Source organism: Equus caballus, chromosome 27, assembly GCF_041296265.1.
Source record: "Equus caballus isolate H_3958 breed thoroughbred chromosome 27, TB-T2T, whole genome shotgun sequence".
In the NCBI taxonomy this organism is placed as follows: Eukaryota; Metazoa; Chordata; class Mammalia; order Perissodactyla; family Equidae; genus Equus; species Equus caballus.
In genome coordinates this window covers 44013776-44033463 of record NC_091710.1, presented here as the reverse complement: position 1 = coordinate 44033463, position 19688 = coordinate 44013776, and the positions used below count along the sequence as shown (strand labels likewise).

The 19688-nt window shown below is 45.9% G+C and overlaps 1 long non-coding RNA gene across 1 annotated transcript in view; it reads right to left on the bottom strand.

Moving 5' to 3' along the window:
• Positions 1-375: 375 nt before the first annotated feature.
• The window catches only part of LOC138921065 (uncharacterized), a 34996-nt gene continuing 15683 nt past the window's right edge, over positions 376-19688 (bottom strand). The window contains exons 2-6 of the long non-coding RNA XR_011433330.1: positions 11415-11506; positions 9705-9966; positions 4599-4772; positions 3000-3192; positions 376-460 (exon numbers count right to left, since the gene is read on the bottom strand). This is a non-coding gene — a long non-coding RNA (uncharacterized lncRNA). The remainder of the gene's footprint in view (positions 461-2999; positions 3193-4598; positions 4773-9704; positions 9967-11414; positions 11507-19688) is intronic.

Here is a 19688-nt window from a genome sequence, read left to right as displayed (position 1 = left end):
TGGTCTCTGCAATCCAGCAGCCCAGGCGGTTCCCACCCCTCCCTGTGGCCTCCTCGGAAGGTACTGTTCCCCAGCCTGGCAGCAGGTGGGGACAGAACACCACTGGCCCCGCTCAATTACCTTTGAAGTGTTCCCAGCCCATGAGGAGGATACCTGGGTGAGGAGACCAGGTGTCTGCAAGGCTTGGAGGAGACAGTGGCCCCAGGAACCAGCTAAGGTGGGTAAGGGCAGGTCAGCTGGCCAGGTAAACATCAGGGCCGGCAAATGTACTTCCTGGCAGAGGGGCCAGCCCAGGAGAGGAAAGGGGCTTTCACCAAGGTGGCCAGTCTGGCACTGTTACCTTGGGCTCACAGTAGAAATGGAAGCAACACTGCGTTTCTTCTTGGCTCTTTTTAAAGGTTATGCCATTTTCCAGTTTTCAGGGGAGAATCGTCCAGGAGGATCATGGTTCCGGTTGATTCTATAAATAAAGAGGAAGGTACTAAGTATTTTTGGTCACTACTGAGAGACCACAAGATGACTAGGAAAAGATTCAGCGTTGACAAGACGCATGTAGGAATTTCACAATGCTTCTCCGCCTCTGTGAATCTTGCAAATATTAATTTAATCTGCTGGGTAAATTGGTAATAAAATTCTCTTTGTATTAAGGAAGTGGTGAAGTTAATAGGCTGTAAACCAGAATAATTCTTGGGTGGTTTTATGGCAGCGCATGCCAGCACCTCTAATTGTACTGTGAAGGACTGAGTTACTTTGCCACCTCTTGTGACTGGAATAGCATTATCGTTGACTCATGTGGCATGCCCAGCCCTGAGACGCGCCCTGGCCCAAAGTAGTTGTTCAATAAATACCATTGTGATAAGTCTAACATTCAGTCTACACAGCACGAAATGAAAATTGAGAGGCTACAGTTAAGCTGAGATTATCTCGACTGATGAATCTTTTTTATTCCGTGGATCAGGAATAGGTCTAGAAACTTCTTCCTGGGTGCCCTAAAGCAGAGATCCTAGAAAGCCTTCCCAAGATGGTTTAGTTTGGGAGTGTTCCTGATTCTTTGGATGATCTAACTGATAGTTGACCCCAGTGCCCAGAACCATAACAAATTCTGAATTTTGACCATACCACCTAGCTATCCCACTGCTGGGTATTTACCCAAAGAACTTGAAATCAATAATCCAAAGAGACTTATGCACCCCTATGCTCATTGCAGCATTATTCACCATAGCCAAGACATGGAAGCGACCCAAGTGCCCATCGACTAATAACTGGATAAAGAACATGCGGTATATGTATATATATATGGAATACTACTCAGCCATAAAAAAGACAAAATCATCCCATTTGCAACAACATAGATGGACCTTGAAGGTATTATGTTAAGTGAAATAAGCCAGACAGAGAAAGACAAACACTGTATGATTTCATATGGATAAAGAGAACAGATGAGTGGTTACCAGAGGGGAAGGGGGTCAAGGAATGGGCACAAGGGGTCAAGGGGCACATATGTATGGTGACAGATAAAAACTAGACTATTGGTGGTGAGCACGATGCAGTCTACACAGAAACTGATATACAATAATGTATACCTGAAATTACACAACGTTATAAACCAATATGACCTCAATAAAATAAAAAAAATAAAAATTTTGGATTTTGTACATTCAATGTGGAAAAAAAAATTTTACCACTGAACTCAACAAAAATAACAACCTCGATCAAAAGTCTAGTGACAGAGGGATATTTTTAACAAATGCGTGCTATGCAGCCCCCAGCTACTCAGGAATCCAAGGGACCAGCTCACCCAGTGCTCACAGCTTGAGGCCAATGCCTACCTTAGGCTCTTTGCGACAACAAAACCCTTCAGTATCATCACTACAAAAGGCTGGCCATCCTCGTGTTTTGCTCACTTCATCACGTGATCAGTCAAGTGAGGAAGGCAGAAGTCAATGAGAGACCGACCCCTTTCCTATTAGACCACTGGAAAGATCCCTGCTTTGTGACCACGTGCTGAATAAATCCTGATGCCGTCTTGAGTGACCCCATTCACTATTTTGTTTCTGTTCTTTTGTTTTAATTCAGGACCCTCTGACCACATCTTGCCTGGATCACATTCTCACTTAATAAAATATTGACAGCTGTGTTGTTCAGCTTTTTGCACTGCACTAGAGTGAGCTAAGTAGTGGGGCTTCATGCACACACACTCACAGCGATGGGGGAACAAGAATCTCGAGGCAGTTGGCAGGCAGGAGTCATCATGAGGGACTGGGACTGGTGGGGGTTCTGGAAACAGGGCAGTGCTTTGTGGATCTTGACGCTAGCACCCCACCCTGCTGTGACTCGGCCACTTTCTCCATCTCTGCTTCTTCCTGTGGGGTTTCTCGCTTCTCCTCCTGCTACCAGGGAGCCACTGCACTCCACAATTTGCGTGGCACTTTTCCATGCCATAAGTTGTGCTCCATGCTCACGATTTCTGCCTCTTTTGAAACGTCAGCCCGCTCATGGTCCATCACGGCCTTCTACCTCATGACCTCTCCTTGTGCACTCTTCCAGCTTCAGAGGCCACTGATTTCAGCCTCTCTCTCTATGTATCGCTAACAGGTAATCTGATAGGCATCGGCGCTTTCATGTCAGGGCCCCCCCAGGCCGATGGCTGCCGTGCCACATGGTACTGAATAAGATCACCATGTGTGGGCAATAGCCTGGGTCCGCATAGGTAGAGCTGTGTTCTAGAAGGCGACAGGGATCACGGGGGTGCTATGATTGACATGTCTAGGACAGCAGCCTAGAATATAGCACCCTGTGATCTGCCGTTTTCCTCTGCCCCTTCATGTTTGGTTTTATTCATACATTCATCCGTCTACTCAGAATCACCAGTGACCTCCATGTTGTTAAACCCAATGGCCAATTCTCAGGACTCATTCTCCTTGACCTTCTATCAGCATTTGACCTAATTATTTATCTCTCTTCCTTGAAAGACATTCTTCCCTGGGCTTCCAGAATACCTCATTTGCCTGCTTTTGCTCCTACCCTCTGGCCGCTCCTTTCTCAGTTTCCTTTGCTGTGAGCATCTCTGAGCTTCAGAGAACATGGGATCTCAGAGAAGCAGGTCATTCTTCACTGAGATCCAGGGAAGGCGCCCACGGACGGCTTGCTGACATCAAATTGGTATGTCTCATCATGAAACTGCAGGACCACCTGTCAAAAAGCAATTATTTCTATGTCAGTATTATTCCAGCCACATTAGAATCTGATGACAAATCTTCTTCTGGTCATTTCAAACCATGTCAGAATGGCATTTAACTCAAAAACCTCAAGGTGAAATTTAGAAGGAAAAATCTTTATATAATTTAGGTAAAACATCCATATATTGAAATGGTCAGTGTTTATTAAATAAAATGCACTTCCTCTCTTTCTCATACATATTTTTTTATACTGTATATTTTTACATATATATATATATACACACATAAAAAAAATCAAGTTCTGGCTGAAAGAGTGACAAGTGGCTCCTGTAACAAGTCATTTGGGGTTCCTATTCATTCCTCCATTCATTCTCATCGCCCCCTCACCGCATTCTATCTAGTCGATCCAGCAGGCACAGGTGGAACTATAAAATTGGAAGAAGTTTTTGATTACTTTCCAGTCCCATTCAGGATGGTGCTGCAGCGGCCTGTCATCCTGCTGGTGATAAAACCTTTCAAATGAAACCTCCTCTTCCGCAAAGATAAAGAAAATGAGATTCACAGTCTAATCTCCTTGCGTCTTATAGCCTTCTTCTTTTTTTTAAACACTGGCTGCGAACATTATTTTTTAAGCCAAGAATGAATCTCTGTGCTTGCACGGTCCAACCTCGTCCTCCATGCCCACAGATGCTGCTGCCTCTGAATCAGAGACTCACTCACTCCCCTCAGTCTCGGCAAATGAAGCGATTCAAAGGCCGGCGAGGCCTGGTCTCCGTTCGCCCCTCTGCCTTCTGTGTTCCAGAGTGCAGGGCTGAAAGAGACAGCTCGGGGGAGATGGCATGGAGGAGTCTGCGGAATTCTGACAAGTGAGCCACGGGGTCAGTGGAGTTTACCCTCTAAGCCAGCTGGGGAAGAAGAGACACAATCTGTTTCATACAACCAACATCTGGAGACAGAATGGCCTGTCTGCCAGCCCAAAAGCCCACCCGAAGCAGTATGTCCAATTGCTCTTTTTCTGCGCTGTTTTTGCACAAACTCGCTCAAGCCAGATCAAGTGGTCATTACCATCGTCCATGCTTTAGGATTGCTCCAGCACACAGAAGAGAAGAAAACCTTTCCAGTTCATTTCTTGAAGTCAATATAACCCTGGAGCCAACATCTGACAAATATCTTGCCAAACTCTCCCCACACAAGACCATATTACTTACACTAGATGAACAATTTTAGAATTTTAGATAAAATTCTAGCAAAAGCACATTGAGAAGAGTGAATGGGTCCCAAGCCAATGTCTCGTATGCATCCTTCCCTTTGGAGGGCCCCCCACATGCCCTCCTTGGCTAAATAAACTTCTGGGGTGGGCAGGGATGAGGAGATCCTTCCATCATTCCTTCCGAAATCAAATCCAAATAAAAGACATACCATTTTTTTGGATGAGAAGCCTCTTGGGATATGGGATTTCTTCCCAAACTGATTTCTGTGTGTTGAATTACTCGACATCTCACATGTTGAGTGGTAGTGGGGCGGCAGTGTCTGTTGGTGGCAGTAATAGACTTTGACAAGAATGAGACTCAAATCCAAGATTCTCAAGTTCACCTGGAAGACATTTATTAAAAATAAGAGACTTCCACAACCATATATTAAATGCATATTTTAAAAACTGCAAGAGTCGCCGTGCAATTTTAGGAGCAATAGGCAGAGAGAGATTTGAGGTGCACAGAGGAGAAGGCCGTGTGAAGGTGAGGGCAGAAATGGGGGTGATGCCAAGGAGCTCCTGGGCCACAAGCAGCTGGAAGAGGTGACACAGCCTCTCCCTGCCGTTCCAAGTCATTTACAACATGCAAGCCCGGGGATGCCCAGCAGGAGTGGCTGCAAGGTCATTTCCTGTACTGCCCCATGGGGGCCAGCCTCACCCTTAGGAGAAATCAGTTTTGCTTCATTAATAAACATTGAGCTAACCTAAGACGCTTGAGTTTGTATTCTGTCATGCCTTTCCCCCCAGAAGACAAAATTTTGTGCTGTAAATTTTATCCCTGGACAAAATGCCTGGAGATGTCTCTCTTAGAGGCTCAGGGGCCAAGCCCCAAAGAGACAGCACAGCTTTCTTTACTTTCTTTCTTTCTTTCTTTCTTTTTTTGGTAAGGAAGATTGGCCCTGAACTAAGATCTGCTGCCAATCTTCCTCTTTTTGCTTGAGGAAGATTATCCCTGAGCTAACGTCTGTGCCAATCTTCCTCTATTTTGTATGTGGGACACCATCTCAGCATGGCTTGATGAGCAGTGTGTATGTCCACACTGGGGATCCAAACCTGTGAACCCCGGGCCACCAAAGTGGAGTACACGAACTTAACCACTATGCCACCAGGTTGGCCCCCTGCACATCTTTCTGGCTCCACTAAACTAGGGTTTCTCAAAGTCTGAATAACGTACCACCTGAAAGTCTAGTTTAAAATTCAGAATCCAGAGCCCTTGGTCTGATTCTCTGAATCAGAATCTCTTGGGGCAGGGCCCAGGAATGTACATTTTTGGGAAGTCTTCTCATGATCTTTACGCACACTCAAGTTTGAAAACCACCACTTTAGTGCATCTGTGATGTCTCTTCCCAGCTCTAGAGCACTTGACGTGGGTTATATTCTTGGTTCTATTACTGCTCATTGGCTGAGCCTCCAACTTCCCATCTAGAAGACAGAGAAATCTCACCTGCTGCTAGGTTGTTTTTTTAAAAGATTTTATTTTTCCTTTTTCTCCCCAAAGCCCCCCCGTACATAGTTGCATATTTTAGTTGTGGGTCCTTCTAGTGGTGGCATGTGGGACGCCACCTCAGCATGGCCCGATGAGTGGTGCCATGTTCCTGCCCACGATCTGAACCTGTAAAACCCTGGACAGCTGCAGCAGAGCACGTGAACTTAACCACTCGGCCACGGGGCCGGCCCTGCTGCTAGGTTTTTGTCTAACATTCTTTGAAATCCCGAGATGGGGGCCAGATAAACAGAGCCCTATTATTTATGAACCCTTCCCTTGCAAAGGCCCCCTCAGCAGTTCGTTCTGCCCTGCACTGAAATGTGCCAAGTCGGGAGGACCTGGCAGTCATGGAGACTATGCCTTCCCTCCCGGTCCACATATATGGGCAGGTTAAAATGGGACGCTTGAAAGAGCTTCAGAGACCTTTTTTCCCCTCTTTGCAATATTCTAAATCAAATCTGCCGACTGCCTCAGGCCCTGTGGAGCCCAGCGTAGTTTGAGCTCTTCAAGCCTCCACCGGTCTCACAGCCAGCCTCTGAAGCCAGTTGCTCAGTCCAATTCCCCAGCCACTCAGGGTCCGCAGCGCCCGCAAGTAAGCTCTCTGTAAGGTGAGCGACTGCTTGCTCTGTATATTATTTTATACTGTTATATAGTATTATTTCATTGATGCTCCAGCAACCCCATGAGCTGGGCTTTGTTGCTTTTATTTTGTAAGTAAGAACAATGAGGCTCAGAGAGGTTAAGTAGCTGGCTGAAAGTCACATGACTGGTGAGAGTGGCATCTCTGTCCTTTGCCTGCTGGTCTGGAGAATCCTGTCTGTGCTCCCTCCCTTTCCCCATCAACTGCTGGCCTATTGTGTGCTATACACTAAATGTTTTTGTCCCCCGCCCCCGCAATTCATATGTTGAAACTTAATCCACAATGTGATGGTATTTGGAAGTGGGACCTGGGAGGTGATGAGGTCATGAGGGTGGGGCCCTCAGGAATGGGATTAGTGCCCTTATAAAAGAGATCCCCAAGAGCTCCTTTCCCCCTTCCACCCTGTGAGGACACAGCCCCAAGACAGGCATCTGTGAACCAGGAAGCAGCTTCCCTCCAGACGCCGCATCTGCTATTGCCTTGATCTTGGACTTCCCAGCTTCTAGAACCGTGAGAAATAAACGTCTGCTGTTCAAGCCACCCAATCTGTGTATGTTTGTAACAGCAGCCCAAACAGACGAAGACACTGTGCTGTTTTCCAGACAGGCAGGGAGGCAGGCTCTAAATATTCTGCTTGCCTTCTGCCTGCTGGACCGTATTTCCACGTAGCCTTCACGAGTGAAGATTCATTGTTTTTCCAGGGTCTGACTGGCCTCAAGGTGAGGGTCTTCATCAAGGGCAGGGCCTATTTCTCTCTGTTTGACTGTGGCGATCACTCGACATCCAATTACACTCACAGACGTGACAAGATGCTGGATTATCGACACGTATGCAGGGACTTACTGCCTAAAGAGAGCGCCGAGCTTCCGTGATTCTTTCCCTCCTGGTGAGCCCATTAACATTACTACAAATTCACATCCTCCTCGACTTAGGATGGGGTAAATTATAAAGTGAAAACATTGTAAGTCAAAAACGCATTTAACACACCTAACCTACCAAACGTCACAGCTCAGTCTAGCCTATCTCAAACGTGCTCAGAACACAGTAACCTACAGTTGGGCAAAATCATCTAACACCAGCCTCTTTTAGAATGAGTGTTGACTATCTCACGTAATTTATTGAACGCTGTATTGAAAGTGACAAGCGGAATGGTTGTCTGGCTACAGAATGGTTGTCAGTGTCTCGTGATCGCGGAGCGGACTGCGAGCTCACTGCTGCTGTCCCGCATCACCAGAGAGTAACATACCAAATATCAGTAGCCTGGGGAAAGATCACAACTCAAAATTCCAAGTACGGTTTCCACTGAATGCCCTCCCTTACGCACCATCGTAAAATAAAAAAATCATAAGTCAAACTGTCGCAATTTGGGGACCATCTGTAATAAAAAAGCACAATCCCACAATGTCAGAGATATAGAGAGGAGCATTCAGCAGACTAGAGACTTCAATAAATTTACAGAAGGTGGAGAGAGTACAAAGCAGTGTGGGGAAAGCTGCCATTCAAAGATGTTGTGGCCTGGGAGGTAGCTGAGCTCCCTGGCAGAACTCCAGGAAGCTCTGGATGCATAGAGCTCAGGTGTGACAAGGAGAGGGAAGTGAGAAGAAACTGGACTAATGAAATGAAAGAAAAACAAACAAAAAATATATATATATATACATATCCTTGTAAAATTTAATTAATATTGAAATGCCTAAAGTAATGAATAGTCTTTGCCTCCCATCCTCCAATGGTTGGAATGCATCGCCTTACCTCCTTGCTGTAATCATTGATAACAACTTTTGTATCTCTTTCCGTGAATTTTCTTTTTCTTTTTTTTTTTTTGTTGAGGAAGATTCACCCTGAGCTAACATCCACTGCCAATCTTCCTCTTTTTGTATTCGAGTTGCCACCACAGCGTGGCCACTGACAGATGAGTGGTGTAGGTCCATACCTGGGAACTGAACCTGGGCTGCCAAAGCAGAGTGTGCCAAACTTAACCACTAGGCCACCGGGGCTGGCACAAATTTTCATTTTTTTTTTTGAAACATACACAAACACATATACATTTAGAGATTTTTAAATATAAAATGAGGTCACACTATACATATGTCTTAAAATGTAAGTTTAATTATCATTCAGGTTTGTGAGGTCAGCAGATCAGGAGAAGACTGTCATTGAAAAGATAGTTTGCTATTCTCAGTTCCCAAACAGAGGGGGCACGCCAAGCACCCAGGACCACCTGGGGAAGCACCACGGTCAGAGGCAGAAGGAGGAAGGGGAAAACACGGGAAAGAGCCTTCGCTGTTGTTTTTGTGGGAAGAAATGGGCGAGGCAGGATAAACGGGCTGGGCAGGTTTAGGATTAGCTGGTTTGAATAAGCGATGTAGGGACCAGCTCTAGTCTCCCGGTACCTGGCCCCGGGGTCATTAGAGCAGGGGGCTAGAGGCTCGACCTGTGAGAGCTCAACAAAGGAGGCAGGCGGTGGCACAGGCTTTGGATTGGTTGGTTTGCACTTGAAAGGTGCGCTCCTAAGGGATTCATCTGCTACCTGGAAGAATGAGCCCTGGGAGAGGCCGGGTCTCCAGCATCAGCAAGGCCTCAGATGCTAGAGCATCACAAAACCGGAAAATATAGTTAATACAACCTATCTCCAACTTTCTAAACCAAATGATATAACGGGAACAATGGTACATACACCACAGCTTTTTGTTTTTAATACCTTCCTAGCATCCCACAACCTGGATATTCCATCACTGGAATGTAAATTCCACAAAGGGACAGTTTTGTCTCTTTTCTTCACTGCTAAAAGTCCAGAGACTAGAATAGTGCCAGACATAGAGTAGATGCTCAAAAATAGCTGCTGAAGGAATAACAAAGGACCACAACGTATTCAACCATTGCCTTATCAACAGACATTCAGATTATCATTTCTCAGGATTTAAACAATGCTTCAATAAACATCCACGTATATAAATCCTTATGACTTGAACTAGTTAGGAGTGGGTTTGGAGAGTGAAGTAAAACCTTAAACACTGAGGCTGAACCCAGACAAATATTTAGCTTTCTCTCCTATGTTCGAGAAGTCTGGAGGTGGTCAGGTCAAGGCTGGTCCAGCTCTCCGTGGAGACGCCTAGGGGCCCAGGCTCCCTCTACCTTGCTGACTCTCACCTTCACGGCCCCCGTTCCCAGGACACCTCACAGTCCAAGCTTGTTGCCAGAACTGCAGCCAGCGATCAGCATTTCCGGGAGAAGACAGAAGCAGGGCCCTAGGAGCATTACTCCTTCCTTTGAGGACACTTCCTGGAAGTTGCCACCTCTGCGTATGTATTATTGCCTTGGACTGGTGTGCATGGCCACACCTGACTAGAAGGGAGGATGGGAAATGTAGTCCAGACTCCAGGTGGCCATGTGCCCCAGTCAGCATCTGAAACTGAGGAAGACAGGGTAGTTGAATATTAGGAAATAACCAGCTTTTATTTCTGCCAGATAAGTTCCCAGAAGTAAAATTGCTGTATTAAAAGATATATGCAGGGGCCAGCCCAGTGGTGTATCGGTTAAGTTCACATGCTCTGCTTTGGCGGCCCGGGGTTCGCAGGTTTGGATCCCGAGCACAGGCCTACACACAGCTCACCAAGCCATGCTGTGGTGGCATCCTACATACAAAATAGAGGAAGATTGGCATAGATGTTAGCTGAGGGCCAATCTTCCTCACCAAAGAAAAATAAAAATCATTTTTAATAAATACTAACAAAAACTTTCCGTAACGACTTTAGTAAGTGAATCCCACCACCAGTGTATAACAGAATCCATTTCCTTCCTTGGATGCTAACATGGGAAAAACTTTTAAAGAGTGATAATTCAATGAGCAAAAGAAGTTACCTCATTGTTGTTTTAATTTGTATTCATGTGACTACTAGTGCGGTTTAACCTCTTTTCACATACTTCCTGGCCATTTATCATTTCCCTTCTATGAATTGCCTTTTCATATCCATTGCCCACACTACTGGATACAATAAAAAAAGCTGTTCTTACAAAAGTGGAATCATGCTATGCATTTGATTTTGCAACTTGATTTTTTTCATGGACATCCTTCCCTGTCAGTACAAAAATAACTGTCTCATTATTTTTAATACTATGAATTAACAGAATTTATTTCACCATACCCCTACTGCTGGACACTTAGGTTGAGTCTAATTTTCACCTGTAGCAAAAAAAATGCTGCCATGACATCCCCATACATACATCGGTACACACATAAGTGTTGATAGATACGTCTGTGACATTATACCCCAGAGAGTTTCTTATTCATAGTTGACTGACTCTAAATTAAAACACAGTTTTTAAATCTTGGTTATGCAGGGGCCGGCCCAGTGGCACAGCGGTTGAGTGCGCACGTTCTGCTTCAGCGGCCCAGGGTTCGCTGGTTCGGATCCTGGGTGTGGACGTGGCAGCGCTTGGCAACCCATGCTGTGGTAGGCATCCCACATATAAAGCAGAGGAAGATGGGCACGGATGTTAGCTCAGGGCTAGTCTTCCTCAGCAAAAAGAGGAGGATTGGCAGCAGTTAGCTCAGGGCTAATCTTCCTCAAAAAAAAAAAATCTTGGTTATGCAGAGTATTAATCAGGAATCCTTTGATTGCAACCTAATCCAAATCGGCTTAAACAAAACAGTAGTTCATTGGGTGGTTAACCACACCGTCTAAAATAGCCCCACTCTGGCACTTCTCTTACTCTGTTCTCTTTCCCTTAATAGAACTTAGGACTACCAGATATTATCTATCTACCTACCTATCCATTCATGCATCCATCCACCTACCCATGTAATGTGGCAGATATGTGTGGTGAAACGGGGACTTGCTCACTGCTAAGGCTCCATACCTGGCACGGAGCAGGTGCTCGGGACTTTCCATCTCCATTTCTGGGTTCCACACCTGCCAGCAGCTTCAGGATCGCATCCTGTGCTCCGCATCCTATGCATCCAACAGACAGACACGTCATTTTCCTAGTTGCTCCAGCAAAAGTCTCCCAGTTGGCTCTCCACGGCCAGGTCTAGGTGGTGTGTCCCCTGGACCCAGGGATTGGGGCCAGCCCCACACAGACCACATGGCCGGCAAGGGAGTGAGAGGCGGAATCTAGGAAGGCAGGGAACTGTTATCGGAAGAATGGGGACCACAGCACACACCCATTATATTTGGTCAGCCTGCCTGCAGCAATTCAGACAGAGGTCAAGAGGGCTCTCAGAATTGACATCTGACAAACAGTTTGATGAAACAGGAAAAAAAAGCAGCACCACCGGAGGCCCCAGACTTCATCAACGGTCCTTCCCTTGCCAATGTTCTGTATGTTTATTTTCTTTCTCACTGTTTTCTCCTAGCTGAAGTTCTCATTAACATACATTCTCTAATCAAAATAGTGTGTGTTATCAACAGCATAAATATTTATCGAACATTCACAGAGCGCTGGGCACTGTGCTAAGATATTTGTGTGGATTATCTCATTTTATCCTCACAACAAGCTATGAGGTCGTCAGGGGTTCAGAAGAGTTAAGTAACCTCCTGGAGGTCAAACAGCTAGTTTGTGGTAGATGCAGTCATGGCTCCCTCACATCTCTGATGCATTCCTGTCTCTGAGCCTCTGATGGCCGTCTCCTCTTGCTCTGACCCAAGACCACGCTTTCCCGTGAGGTCCAGACCTAGACCCTTCCCCCAACGCACCCCAGTAGTCTCTCTCCTCTCTGAATCGTAAAGCACTTGCATCTTTCACTTGATATTTATGAATATTTTGTATACATTTTAGAAATACATGTATTACTGTCTAGTAAACTCCTCGAGGGAACAAACAGTGCCTCAACCATCTTTTTGACCTCACCACGAAGTACAAGGTCTCACCTGTCACAGACAGTGGGTGGATGACCACCTCCAGGAAGCCCACCAGTATGGTCCACTAGCATGCCAGTGAGCAAGGACTAATATTCATGATGGCGACTAAGAGGCTTTGAGGAAAGAGTGAATTGTGTTTAGGGATATCTGGAGAAGGTTTTGAACTGACATTATTGAAATAAAATCTGGGAGGCCTGAGGAAACTCACTTCAGGATTTTTACACATTCATATGAAAAACTTTATTCTCTTATATTCTCTTTATACCCACAAGCCCACTTGCCATCTGATACTTATCTAAAGTCATTTAGACTAAGAGGGTGAGTTAAATGATGACCCAAAGCCAATCCCGTTACTACCCTCCCACCCCTAAATAGACCCACGTTCCACCATCAGAGTTAGACCTAGAATCCTACAACTTCAGAGAAAGGGACTTTGGGTTCTCTGGCCCAATCTCTCCAAATTCCACATAAAGAAAGAGAGTCTGGCTTTTCTTTCTTTATTGCTTCCCCTTACACGCTACAAATTAGTCTCTTCCCATCAAAATAATCTCGTGTGTCCAGGGTCACAGCAGCCCCAAGGTGCTTGTCTCCAGGACATCTAGAAGGATATGGGTAGCCCCTGTCCTTAGAATTCCCCTAGGAGGCCAGCGGTTAACGCTTGCTGTGCCCCGAAGCAGGGGAGTGCAGGCTGCCCCTGGGTTTCTACGAGGAGCAGAAGAGAGAAGGCTCCTCTGTCTTGGAAGCCTTTGGGCGGTGGGGTGGGAGGCTGGGGAGAAGGGACTCTCTGGTCCCAAGACAAAGGGCTCTGTGGGGTCTGCACCAGGAAGGGTGGCTTTCTCAGCCCCAAGGAGCAGGCTGGAGCCTTTACTGACTCCTCGGGGGGCTCAGGACCCGGTCAGTAGACTCGAGTGCAATCCACTGAGAATACACAGCTCTCGCCCTCTGCCTCTCTCCTCCAGGCTGAAGCCAGAATTCTAAGAAAGATCGAGAGTGACAGGGTGAGCCCCAACCGGTGTTTCAGAGAGAGGCTTCGATTGGTCTGATGTCCTTTGCTTTGGGGCCCGTTACACTGTTTGGGTCCTGGCACTTGCTGCCAGGCAGGAATTCACGCGTCTTCAGAGGAAGAGGAAAGAAAGCAGAGTTAAGCAGATTGACTGAAGCTAATGAAGAGCCAAAGTCTGGAGCACTCAGCAACTTCCCTCGGATTCCTGAGAGCCCGGCAAGCACAGAGAGAGATGAAAGCGTCTCACTAACCTGGAGGGAAACTGAAGATCCAAGAGTGGATGCTACAGACAGTCACGTGACCGAGTTCATAGAAAACCGATATAAACATCTGAAGTTACCGAAGCCCCTTCCTGGCTGTGTTGGGAAAGATATCACCGTACTTAGAGAAAAATGACCAATGTGGTAAAAGCTAATGTAATATCATACATATTATTCTGGAACAAAATTAATAGAATGATACACTTTGTATTTCTAGAGTGCTTTTTTTTTTGACAATTTCAGTACCAGAGCACTTGGCCAACACTATCTTATGGCTTTACCATGTTCCCTTTATAAAAATTTCCCTTTATAGGGGGCTGGCCCGGTGGTGCAGCGGTAAAGTGTGCATGTTCTTCTTCGGCGGCCTGGGGTTCGCCGGTTTGGATCCAGGGTGCGGACATGGCACCGCTTGGCACGCCATGCTGTGGTAGGCATCCCACATATAAAGTAGAGGAAGATGGGCACGGATGCTAGCTCAGGGCCAGGCTTCCTCAGCAAAAAAAGGAGGAGGACTGGCAGTAGTTAGCTCAGGGCTAATCTTCCTCAGGAAGAAAAAAAAATTGCTGTTATATGTTCAAAACCAACTTCTTGCTTATGGAAAGACTCAAGAACGCCTTGGGAAGGAGGAAGTTGGGTTTGTAAATGTAGAAGTCTCCAAAAGAAGGAGACTGCAATAGATCTCCCGGGCAACACTTGGCCCTCCCCACTGGGCTCATGTGGGGCTTGGTTCCTTCTGGAATCTCGGGACAGTGGGTGTTCTATGTGCTGTGCTGCTCAGGCCCACGCAGAAAAGGGAATGGCACGTGAGGTGGCCCTGTTGCTCCAGACGCACGTCCAGCCCTGTAGTCACCAGGCTCTCTGCTTGTGGTTGTGGGTTTGTACTGTTTTCTCCTTGCCTTTTCAGGCACTGTGGATTCCCCAAATGAACCAGCCTGTTCCCTGGAAGTGATGGTGTCTGTGTGTCTGACGCATGGACTTCAAGTGGTTAGACGCTAACCCTTCCTCTTCTTGAAACTACAGCTGGCAGAAAGAGTGCCCGCCTGGAAATCAAGTGTCATTAGGCATTGCTCAACGGCCTCTCTGAGCCTCAGTTTCTTAATCATTCCTAAGTTCCTAAAAATGAGGAAACAGCCTCAATTAACCCTATGGAGTCTGCCAGTAATAGAATTCCATGAATCTATGATGTCACAGAGAATTGAAGTAACTCCCGAATGTTTTTTTTTTTTAAATGGGCGTATTACATCTCCTTTCTCTGAACCAATAACTTAGCATTTGGTTGTCTTTCAAGACAACCAAAAGTGACACCGTCACCAACTAGTTACCCCAAGGAACTCAAGGATGGGTTTGGATATTTTAACTGTTTTTCCAAATTGTTCTTTTTCCTTTTGTTACGTTAAGGAGATGCAATCACCAACCTCCCTGAACCAGAACAGGCCTCACCATGAGAGCTACGCCTGTGGCCTTTGCCTTATTTTTAATGCTCAGATCTCTCCAGGAGGAGCTTAGGCCTTATTACCGTAGCCTGCAGTGTGTGTGGATGCATGTTTTCCAACTGAGCCTGCGCAAGCGAATACCCACCTCTCCCTTTTGAATATTCATTCCCCATCCCAAATAAATGTCCCTGCTCCCCTTTGTTCAGGGGACGTCATGACTCTGGAAATGATTCCTCTTGGTCCCCTATTTGCCGCAAATATACTTTACTTTGTGAGATGACTACTTCTGGTGGACAGTCTGATTTAACTCGCCAGGGGGAAACCCACTTCAGTTTCAGTAACAACACCAGGTCCAGAATCCTACGACCCAGAGCCACTGAGGCAACGACAGTGCCCAGCTTGAGCCGCGGGACAGTCCCATCACTACAAGCTCCTCCTGTAATTCTAAACTGAAGCTTTCAGCTAACGTCTGATTCTACTCATATGTTTACTGAAAAGTGCGATCTGATTTTTCCCCGTCACAAGGAGCAAATTCATGGCGTTGGAGGTAATCTAACTACGTTCTTTTCCCTTCCTATTGACTAGTTCTAGTTTCATACAGCAGCAATAAAAGGAGCATTCTGATCTTCTTGGGCTCTAGCTTGGAACAATAAACAAATGCGACTAAACCCCCCCCCCCCTTCACTCTGTATCAAACCCCTGTGGAATCAATTTCACGATAGCAAGTCCCCCTGAAATCAATGGAGTCAGCTCCTGCATTCATTGCCATGGGACTTGGCATTGTGAAAATAATTGGATCCTGCTGCACTCCAACTCTCCTTTCAGGAAATAGAGAAAATAGGCTTTTGCTCGTAGGTGGCGGTGATAACTAGTCTCGGAGCTGGTAGGTTTCATCCTGTGTTCGGTATTGTCTTGTCAAGAGGAGCTATTATCAAGTCCCAGATGAGCCTGGCGGTACCACCCTCAATGAGGTGTTTAAAACTGCCTTCCCTTGTGGCAATGAAAACACTTCTTTTGTTCCCATCTTTAAAATTAACTGCATAGTGTTACCACTATCAATGAGGTGTTTAACATCAAAATTGCCTTCCCTGGTGAGAAGAAAAACACTTACTTTGTTTCCTTCCTTAAAATTAATTGAGGTTTTAAAAAACTCATCCTTATTCACCCAACAGTCGCACAGAGGGAGAGAAGATAAGATGGGATTTCTAAGTGTTGCCTTGGTAGCCCATCAAACCTTTTGAGCACGTTCTTTCTGTTTAGACTGCTTGCTGAACAGTCTTCTGCTCCTCCGCTTTCTTTTCCTTCCATGATATTTGATACCACTGGTCTCGTCGGTGTGACCCTTGGTAGGGAGTTAATTAATAGGTATTTGCTAGAATGAGGGAATGACTCCATCGATCCAGATATTCCTTATGAGCTTGCAAATTTTCCATGAGCCTACTCTACTTGTTCGATGGGGTTAAAGAAATTGCTTATTAAAAATTAAAATTAGGGCCAGCCTGGTGGCGCAGCGGTTAAGTGTGCACATTCTGCTTTGGCGGCCCAGGGTTCGCCCGTTAGGATCCCGGGTGCGGACATGGCACCGCTTGGCAAGCCACGCAGTGGTAGGCGTCCCACATATAAAGTAGAGAAAGATGGGCACGGATGTTAGCTCAGGGCCAGTCTTCCTCAGCAAAAAGAGGAGGATTAGCAGCAGTTAGCTCAGGGCTAATCTTCCTCACAAAAATAAATTAAAATTAGTCTCTATTATTACTATTTGAAGGGGCGTTGGTAGATTTGGCTAAAGATGCTCCCGTCCCCCATTTCCCTCAGGAATTCCAGAGGCGGCTCTACCTTTCATAATTGTCTGGCTAGTATTTGAGATGTGAGGCATTCTGTAATCACTGACTTCTGCAAGATGCAGCAGAATGCAGAAGGCAAAAGAGACAAAGTTTGCACTTTTACAGGTCAAAAGTCCAGGTGGGGCATAATAGTAACAGTTTTAGAAGAACAGATAACCAGGCTACTTCGTATCCAGATAAGAAATTCTCCAAAGGAAAGAGAGTTTGAAGGGGGAGGGGAGGGAACCAAGAGAATTAGAAGGCTGGTGTGTTTCCCCGAGAAGGGGCCCCATGTCCTGCCTACCCTTACCTGCAAGGCTGGACTGCAGACAGAGGGAGAAGAAAGGGACAAAGGCTTGGGGGAATCCCTGAGCATGGTGACCCATGCCTCATTCCCAGCAGAACCCAGGGAAGCTGCGAGATATTCAGAGCACCCTCCCTCCTAGTGATGCAGGCTTGGTGAGTCAAGGAGTCGAAAGAAAGATTTCTTGGACTCTCAAGGTCTGGCAGTAGTGCTCGTTTATTCAGAGAATAGCATGCAGTAGCATGGTGACACGACCCGTGGGCAGGAAGAGCTGCAGGCATGGGGACAGGACCCATGGGCAGTAAGAGCTGCAATGGGTTGAGGGCAGGACTAAATTTATAAGGCATAGGTATGTGAGTTATTTCTTTACAAGACAAAGGACGGATCATGAAAAAAATCATTAAAATGGTATCAGTGCAGGTGGGGTCTGGTTATTGGGTGGTCCTATAACTTTAGATAAGAATCAGATCGGATTAAGTCAGGACTTCCTATGCTTCCTGGAGGATGATATAGATCAGTATGTAGGACAGGTCACCTTGGGCCTCTCTCCCTGGGGCAGCCTTGATCGTCACCACTAGCATGGCATAAAGGAGAAGACTAGAAACTACGTAGGACATATCTGGGCAAGTGGATCTGAGATGGCCTCACAGAGAACCCTGCAGCCCCAGCATGGTAAGACAAGCAATGGAATGTTTATTTGTGTCAGAGAGAGGCATGCGTATAGAAACGAGAGTCCTGGGGCCGGCCCGGTGGCACAGTGGTTAAGTCCACACATTCCACTTTGGCAGCCTGGGGTCCACCGGTTCGGATCCCGGGTGCAGACACGGCATCGCTCATCAAGCCATGCTGTGGTGGGCGTCCCACATATAAAGTAGAGGAAGATGGGCACAGATGTTAGCTCAGGACCAGTCTTCCTCAGCAAAAAGAGGAGGATTGGCAGATGTTAGCTCAGGGCTGATCTTCCTCAAAAAAAAAAAAAAGAAACGAGAGTCCTCTGACTTAATGAGGCCCTGCTGTAGGGCTGAGGAGGATGAAGCAGTGGCCTACATGGACCTACATGGACCAAAAACTGATAGGAAAGGCAGATATTTCAGGGGATCTCTGGGAACTCCTCACCTTGACCCCACCCCCAGCCCCTCTGCCTCCACCCTATGTTAGCTCCCTGGAATGGAGACTCAAAATCCTGAATGGACTGAAATTAAGTTTCCACCACCTGGTGGAATGGGACCTTAAAAAGGAAAAGGAATTCAACCAGAGAAAAATATTTCCATTTCTTTGCACACCTTGAGTTTGCGGACTGAGATTTGTGCCTGCTGAACTCAGTTCATTTGCCAAGATGTTAATTGCATAAATCAAAAAACCAATTATTACAATTGCATTATTACCAAATAAAACCTGAAACATGTTTCTAAAGTCCCCGTGCTGAACGTAAGCTGTGTACCAGGTGCTGACCTATTCTCTAATACGTGATGTCATTTATTCCTTACAACTCATAGATGCAGCTGTCCCCACTTTATGATTAAGAAAATGGTGACTTAGAAAATTTAAGTAATTTGCCCAAGGCTGCAACGGTGGTAAATAGTCAAGTCAGAATTTAAACCCAGGAACGTCTGACTCCTAAATCAACATTCTTAATCCCTAAGTTAAGCGACATACTTTTCTCTCATTTGGCAACCCAGATCTCTCCAGGAACATTCCTTCCTACTACCTCTGCTGCCCACAGTTTCAAGGCAATCACGCATTCATGTACCGGAGCCCAGGGTACAAAGCAGCACTAATTTCATACCCTTCCTGCTCCTAGTTTCCAAATTGCCCAATAATTAAGTGGATTATTACTGTCATATCTTAGTGCCGGAATTAACAAGTTTTAGCTCAGTTCCTATTTCTTTTGCAGCCGCTACACCTTGTAAGTGAACCAAAATTGCTGATTAATTAAACTTCACCAAGGAGTAATATGTGCCAGGAGACAGAGACTAGACCAGAAGTCTGTAGACCGACTATGTGCCTTGATTTCTCATTCTCGCTCTTCCATCAACCAACTGTTCGACCTTGGGCAATGACTTAACCACTGTGACCCTCAGTTTCCTCATCTACAAAATAAGCACAATCTTAAGGTCCCCTTCTTCTCTAACTTTCCATGATTCTGAAGAGCCACTATTAAGTTTATTATTTTATGGGAACTGGAATTGTACTTCTCCAAATACTAGCTCTGATCTCTATCTGTATCCCTTTCCTAGATTTATCCCACATTCTGGGATAAGGCACAGGTCAAGAGTTTCACAAAGGGATGGGAAATTACATATAATAATACCTCAACTTGTTGGCATTAGGAGGAACATGAAGACTAAAGAGATGGAATTATTTTCAGGATGGCTCTATATAAAACTATATAAAGAAATATAAGAACTGCTATTAAAAGATTCCATCACTTTGGCTAAGGTAAGTCATCCTGA